Raw genomic sequence first — 18,588 nt, 5'->3', positions numbered from 1 at the left:
TTTTTGGAAAAATTTCGGAAGGATAGATGTTAACTCTTCTCTAAATTTTTGGGAGAATTCTCCTGTGAAGCCGTCTGATCCTGGACTTCTGTTTGTTGGGGATTCTTAAATTATTGATTTAATTTCAGTACTGGGGATTGGTCTGTTCTTATTTTCTACTTCTTCTTGGTTCAGTCTTTGGAGATTGTACCTTTCTAAGAACTTAGATCTGTTTCTTGTAGCTTGTCCATTTTATTGGCATAGAGTTGCTCATAGTAGTCTCTTAAGGTCCTTTGTTTTTCTGTGGTGTCATTTGTGAACTTTTTTCATTTCTGATTTTATTGATTTGGGCCCTTTCCCTTTTTTTTTTTTGATGAGTTAGACTAAAGGTTCATCAGTTTTGTTTAATCTTTTCAAAGAACTAGCTTTTAGTTTTATTGATGTTTTCTATTTTTTTCAGTCTCATTTATTTGTGTGTTGATCTTTATATTTTCTTCCCTTTTACTAACTTTGGGATTTGATTTTCTTTCTCTAGGGGCTTTACGTGTAAGGTTAGGTTGTTTATTTGAAGTTTTTCCTGTTTTCTAAGGTAAGCTTGTATCACTGTACACTTCCCTCTTAGAACTGCTTTTGCTGCTTCCCGTAGGTTTTGGATCTTCACATTTTCATTTTCATTTTTCTCAAGGTATTTTTAAATTTCCTCTTAGATTTCTTCAGTGATTCATTGTTTAGTAGCATAGTTGTTTAACCTCCACATTTTTTTTGCAGCTTTTTAAAAAATGGTATTTGATTTCTAATCTCAGCGTTGTGGTCAGAAAAGACGCTTGATATGACTTCAGTTTTCTTAAATTTATGGAGACTTGCTTTGTGGAGCATGTGGTCTATCCTGGAGGATGTCCCATGTGCACTTGAGAAGAGTGTGTATTCTGCTTTCGGATGGAATGCTCTATGAATATCAGTGAAGTCCCTCTGGTTTAATGTGTCATTTAAGGCCTGTTTATCCTTATTGATTTTCTGTCTGCATGGTTTGTCCATTGATGTGAGTGGGGTTTTATTAAAAAGTCCCCCAGTATTAACTGTGTTACTGTCCTGTTTCTCCTTTTATGTCTGTTTACCTTATATAAGTAACATAGGTTAAACCTATGGTTAGGTGCACATATACATTTATAATTACTACATTTTCTTCTTGGTTTCATCCCTTGATCATTATGTAGTATCCTTCTTTGTCTCTTGTAACAGTCTTTATTTTAAAGTCTCTTTTGTCTCATACAAATTTTCCAGCCTTCTTTTGATTTCCATTTGTGTGAAATAGCTCTTGCCATCCCCTCACTTTCAGTGTATACTTGTCTCTAGATCTGAAGTGAGTCTCTTGTAGGCAGCAAATATATGGGTCTTGTTTTTGTATCCAGTCTGTGTCTTTTGGTTTGAGCATTTTGTCCATTTACATTTAAGGTAATTATCGATGTATATGTCCTTATTGCCATTTTGTCAGATGTTTTGAATTTGTTTTAGTAGTTCATTTCTTTTCTTCTTTTGTTCTCTTCTGTTTTGGTGACTCTCATTAGTGTTATGTTTGGATTTCTCTTTCTTTTTTGTGTGTATATCTATTAAAGATTTTTGGTTGTGGTTACCATGAATTTTTGGTATAGCAATATAAATCAGGTATATTGCTGTTCTCCTAATTTCAAATGTATTTTAAATACCCTGTATTTGTACTCTTCTCCCCTCAAAATGACTGGTTTTGATATATTTTACATCTAATTTTTTAATGTGATGTTACTGTAGATACAGGTGATTTTTACTTTATCTTTTAATATCCTTTCTAGTTTGTATGTGATGATTTCTTGCCTTTACTCTGTTTGCCTTTACAGGTGAGCGTTTCCATTTCATAATTTTCTTTTTTCTCACTGTGGCTCTTTCTTTTCTGCCTAGAGAAGTTGGTTTAGCTTTTGCTGTAAAGCTGGTTTGGTGGTGCTGAACTTGTTGCTTTTGCTTGTCTGTAAAGCTTTGCTTTCTCCTTCAGATGTGAACGAGAGCCTTGCTGGGTAGAGTGTTCTTCGTTGTAGGTTCTCCCCTTTCATCACTTTAAGTGTATAGTGCCACTCCCTTGTGGCCTGTAGAGTTTCTGCTGAAACATCAGCTGATAGCCTTAGGGGAGGTCCCTTCTAAGTTATTTGTTGCTTTTCCCTTGGGGCTTTTAATATTTTTCTCTTTGTCTTTAATTTTTGTCGACATGAATTACTGTGTATCGTGATGTGTTTCTCTTTGTGTTAATCCTGTATGGGACTCTCTGTGCTTCCTGGACTTGGACGACTGTTTGCTTTCCCAGGTTAGGGAAGTTTTCAGCTATTATCTCTTAAAATATTTTCTCTGGCCCTTTCTCTTTCTCTTCTGGGATCTGTATAGTGTGAATGCTAGTGAGGTTTCCTGTTTTTGATAAAAATCACTCTTAAAAAAACGAAAACAAACCCTCAAATCTCCTTGAATAACTGTGTATCTTCTTTTATTAGTCATAGAAGGTTATTAGGTTCTATTAAATTGCTTGATGATGCCATTACATAAAATGACAAATCGGATCCAACATTATATGCCTTGTACAATTTTTATGTAATTTTATGATTTCAAAGCTGTCATGGAAAATCTCAGGGGGAATATCTTGAGGAATTGCAAAACAATGGTTTTTAAAATAAATTGTTTAGAGGTTGTCAGTCTGTATTAGATTTTGTGAATGTAACCTGTAATTGGAATTTTCTTCTTTTTCCTGATGTTGAGAGCAAGTAAATTAAAATCAGGTGTTCATTTCTTGCTATTTAAGTCCATGGTTTACTCATCTTATCTTCTGAAAACTAAGTATAATTAGATCTCTTGGATAATTTACTAAATACTCCATAAAAAGCAGTATACAGGTTAGTAAGAAACTAGAAGCGTTGGCAGAAGAGACTCTCAATTAGAAAATGATTGATTAGTTTGTTGAAACCGATAAAGTGCTAGTGTTATTTTCAGATTGTAAGTGTACAGAGCAAGTAACTAACCTACAGTATCTACTGTGTGTTCAGAATCAAAGAGGCTGTCAATTCCTTTGAGATATACTCCCTTTTGGAGTAAACTTGTTTCACTGTTTCTTCCCTTTTGTTTTCATTTCACAGAGACGGTGCTTCTCTTTAGATGACACAGGTGATCTCTACAGCAAAAGACCACTTTCTTTCCTATATGCTTTTATCAAGGTGTGACTCTGGGATAGCACATTCCTCTAGAGTAGTGCTTCTCAAAGTTTGGTTTTCAGACCAGTAGCATCAGGCTCACCTGAGATCTTGTTAGAAATGTGAATTCTAGTATGCCATCTCAGACCTACTGGATCATAAACTCTGGGATGGACCCAGGGATCTCTCTGTGCTTTAGGAATCCCCCCAGGGGATTCTGATGCATGCAAAGACTTAAGAACTACTCCTAAGGTGATGTAGTATACCCAATTACTTAGGGTGCTGTTAATTACCTAACATCTTTTACTCCTGGAAGTAGAGCTGCTAAGCCACAGGCTATGGACTTACTCAACTTTACTAGGTAATGCTAAATACTTTTATAAACACTTGTGCCAATTTAAGTTGCCACCAATCTTACTGAAAATCTTACTGTTTTTGTACCTAACTTTGTCAGACACTTTAATTTCTACAGATCAGGTGGGTGTGAAATGGTATCACATTGTAGTTTTAATTTGACAGTCTCTAGTTAGATTTAACATCTTTTCATATATTTATTGGCTAATCATGTTAGCACTTAAGTGAATGTCTTATTTTGATCATACGCCCATTGCTCGATTGGGCTGTCTTTTTTTGATTCTTAGGAGTTTAAAAAAAACTCTGAATACTAATCCTTTGTCATTTTATATTTCAAATATCTTTTTGCTGGTTATAATTTTTCTTGTCACTCTTTCGGGTGTATCTTAGAACAAAAGTTCATAGTTTTTATGTAGTCAAGTCCATTTATCTTTTCATTTGTGATTTTTGTTTCTGTGAGTTATTTAAAAAATCCTTTTCTACCCAGAAAACATAGAGCTATTTTCTGGTATCTTTTTTTTCCAGAAGGTGTTTCATGACTTTAAAAATTTAAGTTTTTAATCCCTATTAGAATTATATATAAACATGTATATTGAGGCATAATTCACATAAAATAAGCCCATTTAGGGGACAGTGTAGCTCAAGTGGTATAGTGCATGCATAGCATACACGAGGTCTTGGTTTCAATCCTCAGTACCTACATGAAAAAAATAAACAAGTACACCTAATTACCTCCCTCTGCAAAAATAATAATAATAATAATAATAATAATAATAATAATGATAATAATAATAATACAGCCGTTTCAAGTGTACAGTTTGTGTTTTGACAAATGTGTTTGGTCATGTAACCACCACTAGTCAAGATGTGGAACACTTTCATCACCTCAGACAGCTCCCTTGTGTCTCTGCAGCCAGTGCCTCTAACTCTCCTGCCCCCAACCAACCATTGATGTGTTTTGTAAACAGAGGTTAATTTTATCTTTCCTAGAACTTTCCATAAATGGACCCGAACAGTATGTGTTATTTTGCACCTGCCTTCTTTCACTCAGCAAAATGTATCTGAGGTGTACCGCTGTTGTATGCCAAGCTAGTTGGCTCCTTTTCACTCTTTTTTGCTGAGTGCTTCTCCATTTTATTGTGTGGATATTCCATAATTTGTGCCTCTGTTTGCCTGTTGATGGATTGTTTCCAGTTTTTTGACTACCGTGAATCAAACTAGGAGTGGTGAGTTTGTGTTTAACTTTATTAAAAAAACTGCCAAATTGTTTTCAAAAGTAGTCATGCCTTTCTGCATTCCCACCAGCCACATATCATAGTTCCAGTTTCTTCATATTCTTGCCAACACTTGATATTATCAGTCTTAGGATCAGACATTTGAATGTGTCTGTAGTAATATCGCAGTGTGGTTTTAGTTTGATTTTTGTGACACATGGGAGAGATTCAATCTGATTCTTTCTGTATGAGCAACTCATAGTCTGAGCACCATTTGACGAAGGCAAAATTTCTTTACTAATATGCAGTGATAGTTCTTTCATATCCTGAGGTGATACTAAAACCATTCAAAAACTGGTATGAAAGTAGGCACTCTTTTTTTTTTTTTTAGAGCTTACAGTACAGTGTTAAAGTTGAGCATACATATTGAATTGTATATTTTTATTAATATTTAATAATCTACTCTTAGCACTTGGAATGTGTGTTAGTAAGGTGGTTATTTATCCTATCCTAGCTTAATCTCTTCCTGTTCAGTGCTTCATTCTATTTCTTCTCATTTAAAAAAATTCTTAACCGTGAAATTTAAAAAGTATTCTTTTTTATTTTAAAAGTATATTTTATCTAGAAATTTAGTTGATGTGTGTTTGATCTATGCTCTAGATACCTAGTTAGCTATCCTGCTGGCTGTGGCCATCCTGTTTGTTTTACTTCTAAGGTTTATTCTCCCTTTGAGTGAAAAAAGTATATTCTTGTGGAAGAGAATTGAAAAAATATATAAAAATATGAAGGAGAAAGTTAAATATCTCCTGTAATCTTATCTCTCAGACGTAACCATAATCTGTACTTTTGTTTCTTTGTTTATAAAAATTGTACATGCAGATATTAAAGAAATAAAATAATTCAGGCTAATTTAGTATTGAAAGTAAATCTTTAGCTCTTTCTTCTACTCCATCCCATTCTTTGTATATCCTTTAAGTGTACAGTCTGTTCTAGAAACATTAAGATTTCTGAGTTTGACTACTGTTAAATTATAAAATTAAAACCTAGTAAAAAGTAGTATTTACATTGTTCTGACTATATATTTGAAAATATTTTTATATAAATAATATTTTAAGACATAAGTACAACAACAATAACATCTAACTATAATTTAACTATAATCACAATTAAGAAAATATGTCCTAAAATCTATCAAGGTTACAGTATTATTTTACCTGAGAACTGTATTAGATTATATTTTTTTAAACATTTTTTATTGATTTATAATCATTTTACAATGTTGTGTCAAATTCCAGTGTTCAGCACAATTTTTCAGTCATTCATGGACATATACACACACACTCATTGTCACATTATTTTTTCTATGAGTTATCATATATGTTAGATTATATTCTGAGTCAAGGTTGTTAAATTGTGCTAATGTTTAGTTTTATCTTGCAGTTTTTACAGAAACTCTGTAGTGAGGAAAACCGTGCAGACTGAATTCATCTATTTTTGTTGTTTCCTGACAAAATTAGTGTTTTCATTTCTAAGGCAGAAGCTTCAAATATATTTTCTAGTATTTAAATTCGCTACTTAAGGGCAGAGACAAGAAGATTTAAAATACCTAATCTCTTAGGGTTTAAAAATACAAGCAATTATGGAATGTTGGATTTATTACTTTTGTAGATTAAAGTCAATGAGATTTTAGCAATTAATGACAAAATGCCATGTAATGTTCTTATGGTATTAATAGTCTTAGTAAGCCATCTGTAGCAGTTTTCAATTCTCAGTATAATTGCATAGAGTAGTTTGTGTTTTCTAAAGAAAAATCTCTAGACAAACTATGCCTTGTTTTGCGTCAATTTTAAGCTTATCCCCTGACTGAATCTGAGATCTATGAGTTACTCGCTTTGGAGATTTGGGAGTTTGCAGAAGTATAGAGATAGTAAAATTATGATTTGAAAAACTGCATACTATTTAGAGGTGGCAGCTTCTTTCTATGCAAATGTCGGTGTTTGATTGTCTTTTCTGCATGTGGGGGACAGGGGAGAAGGGAGAAATACTACTCTCCCCTTCCACTTGGATGTGCAAGTTTACTGTTTGGATATAAGAATGTTTCACCCACCTGGAAATCAGCTTGGTAGAAGGGAATCTATTTTATTTTATTTTTTTGATGAGAAGCACATTTTAAGACTGTTTTGTTGTTGTTGTTGTTATTCATGTGTAGAGGGCAACACCTGACACTGACATTTCCTTTTTCTCAATCAGTTTGACTCTATGATTCAAAAGAAGGATTAGAGAAAAGATGCTAGAGAAATAAAGGAAGTTTCAAATGAAAGAAGAGTGGAAATTGTAAGGAAATGCAGATCATAGTGATAAGGTTGAGTGGCAACAAAGAGGCAAAAGAAAGGGCAGGTAAGAACCGAGAGACCAAAAACAGTGAAGAGCAGTTGGAAAGAAGTTGAAGGAAAGTGTGTTTTCATTTATACTACTATGGCTTCCATGTCAGTGGAGCAAAGATACTCCATCAGACATGACTGTATTCCTTTTTCCATCAGAACCAGGTGGTGTTATCCGGTCCAAGATTGAGCTGTTTGCCGTGGCACAGGCCAATAGATGGAGAGACACGTTGTTGGGGCAGATTAGTGACTTTATCCCAAGAGCCAGTTGACCGAGAAGATGATGGATTAACGTCCTAAAGAACCATCTTCCTTCAGAAAAGAATTTGGGTTTCTTTATTGCTAGGAGGAGCAGGGAGGTGGTGGTTAGTCATTGTCTTGTGGCATTTTCCCAGGAGACAGGACATCTGTGAGGTACGTGCAGCTGGTCTGGTGGTTTGAGTCACAAGTTCCTAAGTCACCCTGATCTGCGGATACTTTCTGGTCCTGGAAAACAGTTAAGGTGCAGGTGATGTTATCATGGGCCATATTCTTAGGACGTGGTTTGGTCATTGACTATCATACTGTGGGGGGTGAAGGTTAGGAGGACAAACTGAAATACTTTAATGCATTCTCTGAGGTTAGTACAGTTTAATTGGATCATTGAATAAAATGTAGAAAGTCTTTTTGCAGAAAGGCAGAAGAGCAAATAGTCCCCGTTAAGATTATTGCCCTCCGTAGTTGTAATTTTTCTATTTGTTTTTAGTGTGAGTTTCACAAAGAAATGATAAAATGATTTAGTTTGAAAAAATCATGGCTTACTTAGGGCACCCTTAAAAGCATTCCTAAGATAAGCATAACCTAGTCTTACTTTCACAATGTATAATTTTGCCTATTTTAAAAGATATTTCCTTCTCTACCTCCAAGTTCTCAAAGATCTCTTGGATCTTTTTTGCTTCAGCTTTGTATTTTTGTATATACTGTTTTTAGTCCTCATATTGAGACATTGTCTTAGCATAATGTACTCTGTCATGCAGCCTAAACCTGTTTTATGATGCCTCTTTATTACAGAGCTCTAGTTTTTTCCACTGGTCTGTTTATTCTTGCACTGATTCCTTCCTTCCTTCCTTTCTCCCTTCCTTCCTTCCTTCCATCCTTCGATCCATCCATCCATCTCTCACTTATCTTTATCTTGTTGGCTTTATAATATCTGCTAGAGCAAATCCTCCATCTTTTTTCTTTTTCTAAACTGTCTAACCTACTTAACAATTCTGTGCTTTTCCATAGAAATTGTAGGAAGAACCTATCTCCTATTTCTGCAGTGTCAGTGAGACGATAGGATTAGTTAGTATTTAGCTCATCACAGACTGCCTCTGTAGTAGGATTTGAGGGTTAATCCTTTGCATAATTATGGAATATCTTTGGTGTCTTCATTTATATTTACTTCCATTCTGTTGGTTGTGGATCTCTTCCTGACCTTTGCTTGTGTGGGCCTTTGTCTTAATTCATTCTCTTATGCTAGTCTTTTTTTTTTTTTCTTTCCTTCCCAGTCCATCCTGGATACCACTGCCACATTATTCTTTCTGTAGTATAACCCTCATCATAAAATTCTTTGACTCAAAAATTTTCAGTATTTTTCCTCTATTGCCCATAACACGTTGTCCAAACTCTTTTTGGTGGTGTTACCCCAGTCTTAAGTATGGTCCCAACTTTCTTTTTCAAGCTTGTATCCTATGATCTCCCTACAGTAACAGCTGACAGTTACTTTTCATGTATGTGGTATCAGCTTAAGAGCTTGATACGTATCATGTCATTTAATCTTTGAAACAAATCTAGGGATGTGCCGTTATCCTTATTTTACAGATGAGGGTGCCGAGGTTTAGGGCGCTTACATCATTGGCAGTTTCCCACAGCTAACAAGTGGTCATTCTGGAATTTGCATCTGGACAGCTTCATTCCAAAGCTGATGTTGTAAATCACTGACTGCTCATTGCTTACCTGAACCCTATTTTGAAGCCCACATCCATCATTCCTTGTGTCCCAAACCTCTGTTACAGTTCTTTTTGTTTCTGTGCCTTGGTTTATACTTTGTCTTTCTTCTGAAATGCTTTGTGAGTCACATGTCAAAATCGACCACATGTCCAGCTTAAATTTCACGTCTTGCAAATCTTTCCTCATTTCTCAACTCCTGTGCTTCTGGACTTGGCCTTCCTTACAGCACCATCACAGAAACCTTTGTTAGAGTGATCTTTACCTGGGCCCTTTCTCCCTGGCTCTGGGATCTATTTCTGAAGGGTAAGTGTTGTGTTCATTTCTCCTGCAGGAAATTGTGTGGGGATCTGAGTTGGCAGAAGTAACTGTAGATGATGCTTCTGCCATTTGGTAGGTGCGTGATCTCAAGCCGACTGCCCAGTGCTCGATGTGTCTGATTCATCACCTGTAAAGTGACCATGACAGCTTACCTCAGGGGCTGGGATGAGAGAGAAACAAGGAAGGCTGGGTAAAGCTGCAGGCACATGAGTGGTGGTCATCCAGTGCTCCGTTCTCTCCTCCTCCCACGTAGCGCGCGTACAGGACTTTGCATTGCATATTTGGTAAAACATTGCTGAAAGAATGAATAGTGTCCATCAGGTCCCTTGTTGATGGACTCCGCCAGTGTGTCCTTCGATTGAATTCTTCGCATGGGATTTTCCTCACGTTGCTTGGCCTCTCAAATAAAACCTGCTGGCCTTGTGGTGCATTTTCAGGCCACTTTACTTTTTCCAGGTGATAGTGACACTAATTGTTTCAAGAGATAAACTAATCCTTTCTATTGAATTAGTTGTTTCATGTTGCTTTCTTTGAGGACAAGTAAGTCTTTATCCATTTCAGTGCAGAGACTCCTATAAATAGTGAATCCTTTGTAGGAGTTCCGTGTCAGGTTTTAAGGGAGTTACTGTGGATAATATGGGCTTTTTGGAGCCTATCTCTCAAGGGTCTATTCTCCTTGCTCAGAGGACTAACTATATTTCCATTTTCCTCTTGTCCCTGTGAGCAAATGGTATAGAGTTTGTCGTGTAGGTTACTGGGAAGTTGGAAATAGGTTCCTCATCGCTGACATCACTTTCAACCTAACAGATGGGAAGTGAAAACATCTTTCTTTTGTGAGTGCTATATGGAATTACTGTGATCAGTAGATTACAGTGGGTTAGTCACACTTGGGTGTGGGATTCTGTCCTCCCACTTGGTGTCAATGTTTTGCTGCTCTCTGAGCAAGATGCAGGGAAATTCTGCTGGAGCTGTTAGCTTCTGCAGCAAATCGAGAGTCCTACATGATATTGTTCTCAGACATTCCTCTATCTCTGTTTTCATTTAGAAGATGGAAAATTTTGTGTTGGAAGGGTGCTCCAAAATAAGGTGTTTTAAAAAGGCTCTTGTGAAATGACAGATGTTGGAGAGGGTGTGGAGAAAATGGAACCCTCCTACACTGCTGGTGGGAATGCAGTTTGGTGCAGCCACTGTGGAAAACAGTATGGAGATTCCTCAAAAGACTAGGAATAGACTTACCATATGACCCAGGAATCCTGTTCCTGGGCATATATCTAGAAGGGACCCTACTTCAAAAAAGACACCTGCACCCAATGTTCATAGCAGCACTATTTACAATAGCCAAGATATGGAAACAGCCTAAATGTCCATCAACAGATGACTGGATAAAGAAGATGTGGTATATTTATACAATGGAATACTATTCGGCCATAAAAACCGAAAACATAATGCCATTTGCAGCAACATGGATGTTCCTGGAGAATGTCATTCCAAGTGAAGTAAGCCAGAAAGAGAAAGAAAAATACCATATGAGATCACTCATCTGTGGAATCCAAAAAAAAAAAAAAAAGAACATAAATACAAAACAGAAACAGACTCATAGACATAGAACACAAACTTGTGGTTGCCAAGGGGGTGGGGGTGGGAAGGTACAGACTGGGATTTCAAAATGTAGACTATATAAATGAGATTATACTGTATAGCACAGGGGAATATATACAAGATCTTGTGGTAGCTCACAGTGGAAAAAAAAAGTGACAGTGAATGTATGTTCTTGTATAACTGAAAACTTGTGCTCTACACTGGAATTTGACACAACATTGTAAAATGACTATAACTCAAAAAAATGTAAAAAAAAAAAAATCAGGTCAATTACCCCCAACAACAACAAAAAAAAGCCTCTTGTGAGACATGGAAACAACTTAAATGTCCATTGACAGGTGACTGGATAAAGAAGATGGGAGACACACACACACACACACACACACACACACACACACACACACGCGCGCGCGCGCGCGCGCGCGCGCGAATACTACTCAGCCCTAAAAAAGAATGAAATAATGCCATTTGCAGTAACATGGATGGACCTAGAGATCATCATTCTAAGTGAAATAAGCCAGAAAGAGGGAAAAATACCATATGATATCACTTATATATGGAATCTAAAAAAAAAAAAAGACACAAATGAAGTTATTTGCAAAACAGAAGCAGACTCACAGACATAGAAAACAAACTTACAGTTTCCAGCAGTAAAAGAGGGTGGGTAGGGATAAATTGGGAATTTGAAATATATATAACTGCTATAGATACTAACTATTGTATATAAAATAAACAGCAAGTTTCTATGTATAGCACAGGAAACTGCATTCAATATCTTGTAGTAACCTATAATGAAAAAGGATATGAAAACAAATATATTTATATGTATGACTGAAACTTTGTGCTGTGCACCAGAAATTGACACAACATTGTCAACTGACCATACTTCAATTAAAAAAAATTTTTTTTAAAGTTTATTGTGATGTATTGTCTTTAAAGAACTTAGTTTTATTTGCATGTTAGTTTTTTTTAATACTCTTTATTTGATACAGTTTAAATAATAAGAATAGTTCTATGAATACTTTAGAAAAAGAACCCAAGATTGTCCTTTTGGATGCTTTATAATAGCTACACTATGTAGACTCTGCAAATGTAATCAAATGAAGCAATCTTTTAGACAAAGCAAAATAAAGCTGTTGCTGTAATTAGTGTGCACATACCAAACAAAACAAGGCTAATTACTGGAGGGGGAAAAAACCAGTGAATTTTGTGAGAAATAGGCCATTTTCCTCACTAGACAGGGTTTTTTTTTTTTTTCCTTGCTGTTCCCCCAACTCTGGAGAATAGAAATTTTGATGACATTAACACAGCTTATTAATGATCATTTTAACTTACTCCAGCCACCTAATTAAATCATCAGCTACAATTGGTAACGGGGGAGCATAATTTAAATGGAACTGTTCTGACAAACTAGATGCCACCACACTCCTAAATATTTAATTCTCCCTGTGGCTGCATTAACGGGAATGTCTGAGTCATTCAGCCAGGTCTTTCAAAGGTGACTGACAGACATTTTCTATGCCTTTTAAAATAAAAGCCAAATTAATTATAAATACATTTCTGATTAAAACCTTTTGTCATTTGGTATAATGTAGATTGAGAAATTATAATTAAAACTTTTTTTTTTAATTCCGTTGAAAAGATAGCTAGGCCCCTGAAGGAAAATTCATTTAAGTACTTTATTAAGAGCAGGAAATAGAATTTAAAAAGTATACACGTGGTTGCATTGAAAGTTAAACAACTAGATAAGAGATATAAGGAAGTCTATATACCAACCATTTACTATGAAACAACACTAAGATAGGTCATGGGGATTTAAGAGAGTGGAATGATCCCTGCAGTATTATAGGAGGGAACGCGGATATTAATAATTACAAGGGTAATGAATGCAGCAGAGAAGACAAGGAAGCTGACAACATCTTTGATCTGACACCAATTCTAGGTCCTCAAAGGGGGAAAAGTCATGTAAAATTATGCCTTCCTCCCCTCCACCACTTACCTTGGGTTTTGTAATCAGTCCTTCTTTAAATTTTAGTGTTTTTTTAAATTTCTCCCATGTTTATCCCTTTAGAGAAGTTTGGGTTATATTTCCTCTAGCGGTTTGTGGAAATCAAAAGTATTGGTATCTATTTCCTCGTGCTTAAACAAGAAAAGGGAATACAGCTCTGCAGTGCCCGCCGCCAGCAGCAGTCCTTACTTGTTATTAGGATCAGTTTCACAGTTTCTGCAGACTGGAATCTTCCACCTCAGAGGGCTTCCGGCCTTTTGGTTAGTGACAATTTCTACTGCTTTTCTAGTTGCAACCTGGAGCGAAGGAGCTGGCAGCTTTGGGCTCTAGGTAGCAGGGGATGCCTAGTTGACATCCAGAACGAAACAGGAGGGAATTCCTAATACTGGAGCCTCTTCTATGTCTCTTGTTGAGAAAAATCCCCACTCTCTATTTGCATCATGAATCAGGGCTGTTTTTCAGGCTAGTTCCTACCAAGGTCAAACAAAGATTGGATATGCCCCTCTTTTCTCTCAGGATGGCTTTTTTGTATGTGTGGCTAAGCTTTTGGGTTATTGCAGCCAGAAGAGAAAGTGAAAATCGGAGAGCGTTATTCTGGCACTAGAACAGCGTGTCCAGAATCATAGGAAATGTCATCCTTGAAGATTGGAGAGAGTTCTACCACAGCTAGAAAGGAGAAAGTTGTTTGAGATGAGCCTGGAGGAAGTAAACAAGATAAGCTTTATTTTTCCTCCCATTTGGGCAGATGTAGAGATTACATGTTTGTGCTTGCCAAAAAAATATCATCCCTGCTAGATTTTTCAAAATAAACTTCAAAATGGTAGAATAGTTGTAGATTTACAGGAAAGTTGCAAAGAGTACAGACTTCTACCTTACAACCAGTTTGCACTGTCATTAACATCTCACACTAGAATGAATTTGCCACAATAAATGAACCAATATTGACACAGTATTAACTAAAATCGTACTTTATTTGGATTTTCTTAGTTTTTACCTAATGCCTTTGTTTTTTTGTTCCCATATCCATTATATTTAGTTGTCATATCTCTTCAAGTTCTTTTTCCCTGGGGGATGGGGAGAAGATAATTATTTTTCTAAGCTTGTTACATTCTCTATGAGGTAGTGCTTTTATTTGTCACGCACTTAACCCATTTACATTTCAGTAGTGTTTTGGCTTTAGCGTTTTGAAACTTAAATGAATTGATTACCTTGTACATGCCATTGATTTTTAAAATTTTGGTCATGTCCTTTTACAGCCTTCCAAAGCAAGTTTTGCAGGCTGGGCTTACACGGCCATCCCTTCGTCTGTCTAGATGGTCCCAATGTGGAGAAGTAAGGTAGGGATCAGATTGTTTACTGCTGATGGCACTTGAAGTGGATAACCTGTAGAATTTGGCTTGCTGGTCATATAAACACTTGAAATTATTATCATGCAGAAGCTTGTCATTTTTTTAACAGCACATAAATACATGCGCATGCAAGTAGGTAGACATGTATACATATATACATGCGTGTGTGTGTGTGTGTGTGTGTGTTTATTTTACCCTGTTATTTTTAAGTCACTTGCTGAAAAGTAATTTAATCTCTCTTGTGCAGGTACTAAAGCCTAGGTAGAGGTTCATGACCGGTTCAAAGGACCTTTGTAGGTGAAGGTGAAAATCCAACGGATCAAGTGTAATGACTACTCTTTTCATTGCCTTCATTAAGGATTTGGCAGCTTGATAGTGATTAGAAACTTCAAACAGATCTTATGAGTACTGGGTCTGTAGAGAAGTTCCGAGCCAAACACCACGAACATTGACAAATTTCTCTGTTTTAGTTCTGTTGCATTTACATGATGGACTGTCAAATAAAAGGGCACAGATGTGACAGTTTAGTTTCACATTAATCAGATCCTGCTTTATTGCCATTACAGAAACTTCTGGGGTCATGATCCAGAGGGTGTGTGAGTCTGAGACTCATAAATATGGTTTTATAATGTCCATGTGAGGTTATTCATATTAATTGCTTGCGGTTTTCCCTTGGTGTTAAATTCTCTGTTGCTACTTGTGGTTTATTGTGAAGTCCGTGGCTGGAATTCACGATGTTCCTGAGATTGTGTACTGATAAGCATTTTTGACTTGCCATTTACTATCCTGAGAGGCATAGTGGCTTTTTGGCCTCCAAGCAGTTGTCCAGAGACAGAAATGCTTAGTGTTCTCATTACGTATTTTTTTTTCCTTCTTGTGCTAAACATTTTCTCTGTGCGGATTTGTTGGACCACTTTTAAAAACTAAGGCTCAGTTTCCTTTGGTAAAGCAAACATAACAGTACTTACTTAATGGGTTAAATATGCTAATACATCAAAGGGGGTGGACCTGATGTGTGCCATTTAGTAAGTGCTAAATAAATGTCATCTACAAAAGCCATTTGTACTCAGAGTTAGCTAACAGGCTGTAGCAAAGCTCAGACTCATTTTAGTTTGCCAAGGAGAGCATCTGTGTTTCCCCACCTTTTTTTGTTTTTTCCTTCTCTCAACAATGCCTAACCCCAGACCTCAGCATCAGGTAATAAGTACCAACCTCTGAAAGGTCCATTAATTTTTAGAGGCCACTTATGCACCATTGAGTAAGCTGGCTTGCTTGACTCTCTGAATGATACCCTAGAAGAGCTAACACTTTTTTCCAAAAGGGAGAAGTAGTTTATACCTTTCTCACTATGATGTTCAGACCCATTAAGCTCTAAGTAATGGTAAGGCTTCCATGACTGCTTTGAGGAGTACAGTGTATTTTTTTTTATCATCCCTCCAAAGGACCTATTACAGCTCTATCGAGTTGTTTGTTCTTTGATTTCCATCAAAGAGAGTAATTCCAGCCAAGGTTAACAAAGGCCTCTGTCTGTCTCTCAGATGGCCTTTCTATTACCTGACTTAACATTTACTGATTATGAAAAAGTCAAACCACCAAATAGTTTAATAAGATGGTTAAATAAAAGAATTGAATAAAATGAAAAGCATGGCATCTCTCAAAGGCTGAAAGGGCATCGTAGGCCTTTATCCCCACCCCCCTTTTTTTCTCAGTGTGCACAGCTAAGAGAAATACTGACGATCAGGATAACTCCTGGATTGTGGTGAGGAAGGAGAAGGTGAGAAAGGGGAGGGTACTGGTTTCAGGTGAAATGAACTTGCAAGACATCTGGCCTGCCATGTTGTTGGAAATGAAATGCATGAAACCAAAAAGGCAAGTGGCCTGTGAATTTCAGTAACTTTAAAAGATGAAATACTAAACATGGGCTGCAGTCTGTTTGCCTATTTATTTGAATACATTGTATTTCTTTCCCATTTCATTTCTCCAGTGGCCTGGGTAATAGTGGGGGAGTCTTTTCGCAGAGGAGCCCTTTAAAAGGAGGGCTCTGTTGACCATAGCAAGCAAAGGCCTAGCATTTGGTGGTTCACCTTGTCTCCGTTTGTGTTGGTCGCTGATTTTCACCAAAGTGGACAGTAGGCTGGTGGGTAATTAACTCACACTCAGGATTCTAGGTACATCTTTACCAGTGACCTTCATCTTGGGGCTCTTTTATATAAAAACTTCAGGATTAACATGATGCTGCCAGTTGTACCTTGGGTGAGAGAGGGACTTACTTTGGAGTCTACTGTATTAATACCCCAGGACTTATGAACGGTATCAAGGGAGGTCATTCTTCAATGTTGATGATGATTTTAGGTACAGAAACCTTGATTTACAGTAAAGCCTGCTAAATGTGGGAGAACCCAACTCTTGAAGACGGCTGCAAGGAGGGGATATGCTGACATGTCTGCAGAGGATTTTGCCCAAGGTCCTCCATTACTCTGGGAAATGCTTATTTTATGTTATTTCGGTCTTTTCTAGTTACACCTGTTCTCGGTGGTTTCTGTTTCTCTGCTCCTGGCCAGGCTGCCATGCTCTACATCATTAACCCTAAACTCTGGGGAACTGATCCCCTGACAGCTTCTTTGATATTAGAGTAGATCCCTTCCGGGCTGCATTTAATTGACTGAGTTCCAAGGGGGAATAGCTGGTTCCTGTTCCCTCTCTGTGTTTTCCTTGGCCACTCATCTTTAGGAGCTGGCTTGCAAATTCACTGTGCCTCCGTGAAGAAGGAAACGTGACAGATAAAACGAACGTCTGTGATTCCGAATTCTCCTTTTTTGTTTCTCCCTTCTAATAACATGTCTATAGTTAGACCTGTCAATGAGCTCCTTTGTTCTTTTTGAATCCTCTTCTTCCAAGTAATAAGAAAGTGGCTTCGTTCCTCTTATGTTCTTCTCAGTGTACCTTATCTATTTTTCTGAAAAATGAAATTAGAGAGGACTGGTAATTAAAACACCAGCTCTTTTCTTCCTCGGCTGAAGTGTCTTCACTTATGTTTTTAAACTTTAGAAGTCTTTTACTTTGCTTTAGTGACTCATATGTTGTAAACATTTTTGCTAATCTTTCATTTTCTTGCAATGATTAAAAAAATTCAAACCACTTTGTGTTCTCCCAAGTATAAAAGTAATCTATGCTCAGTGTTAAAAACTCAAACATTATAGAGATACGTAAAGTGGAAAATAAAAGGTACTCATAATTAACACCCCAGTTTCCCCCGAAGAACCTAATCTTCACTTTTTTAATGTGTAATCCCCCTGATTTTTCTATATCTGTAGCATTAAATTTTAATAGTAACAATAACACTTTTCAACAATTAAAAAAAAAAGTAGGTTTGGTGGGTAGTAAAGATTCATTCCTGTTCGTTCTCTGAGACATACCTGGAGGCTCTTGAACAAACACCCTAGAGTCAGTTTGAATCGCCGATTTACGAGTGTTTGAAATATTTAAAATCTGGTTGAGTCACTGAAACCCCTCTTGCTTAGTCCCTTCCATCCCACAGTAGTTCTCTGATGTCACAAGCCGGTGATGTCAGCCCCTTTGTTCCCTGCCCTTGACCTTGAGTCTCTCTGATGTGTCTCCCCTTGACGTGATAGCTTAGGGTGAAGACCACAGATGTGTTGGCTTTAGGCTTTGCTGTTCACCACCTATGTGGTCCTGGGAACATGTCTTCATCTTCAAAATGGAAAGTGTACCAATTATTGTGGTTGCTAACTCTTGAATTTCTCTGAGTCTGAACAGTTGCAATGAAGAGATTATGAGAGACCCATTTGCAAAGCGCTTGTTCCCTTCTCCTTTAGGAAGAAACGAGACTTAGAGGTGGAGGTGAGCCAGGCGGTGGCTGGGTGTACCTCCCAACTGCCTGCAAACTCGACTTAACCCTGAAGCCAAACTGTTTAAGCCCACAGTGCCCACCTGCCTCCCGCCCCGCCCCCCCATGCCCAGTTTTATGTGAACTTTTTATATTTTAGTTTTTTTCTTCTGATAAAATAAAATGAATTAATCATACTTTAAATCCAGGATTTTTGATGGTGACTTTGCAGATATGCCAGTGAATTTAAAAATAATTTTGTGCCAGTCAACAGCCTGATATCAGAGAAGGGCTGTCATTTAGTAAGCTTTTATTCCTAGGTCTCTGAATCAGATAAAGTAGTTGAGCCAATAAAACCAGCCTGTCTT

At 37.0% G+C, this 18,588-nt stretch overlaps 2 long non-coding RNA genes across 2 annotated transcripts; both read right to left on the bottom strand.

Moving 5' to 3' along the window:
• Nucleotides 1-7,441: 7,441 nt before the first annotated feature.
• LOC140688436 (uncharacterized) lies at nucleotides 7,442-9,647 on the bottom strand. Its single transcript, XR_012063129.1, has 2 exons — nucleotides 9,570-9,647; nucleotides 7,442-7,614 (listed from the first exon to the last, which is right to left on the bottom strand). It is a non-coding gene; the product is annotated as an uncharacterized lncRNA (long non-coding RNA).
• A 6,649-nt stretch (nucleotides 9,648-16,296) lies between these two features.
• On the bottom strand, nucleotides 16,297-17,898 carry LOC140688434 (uncharacterized). Its single transcript, XR_012063127.1, has 2 exons — nucleotides 17,790-17,898; nucleotides 16,297-17,329 (listed from the first exon to the last, which is right to left on the bottom strand). It is a non-coding gene; the product is annotated as an uncharacterized lncRNA (long non-coding RNA).
• Nucleotides 17,899-18,588: the final 690 nt, after the last annotated feature.

Source organism: Vicugna pacos, chromosome 22 (genome assembly GCF_048564905.1).
Source record: "Vicugna pacos chromosome 22, VicPac4, whole genome shotgun sequence".
NCBI lineage: Eukaryota > Metazoa > Chordata > Mammalia > Artiodactyla > Camelidae > Vicugna > Vicugna pacos.
This window is presented reverse-complemented; position numbering and strand designations above follow the sequence as displayed.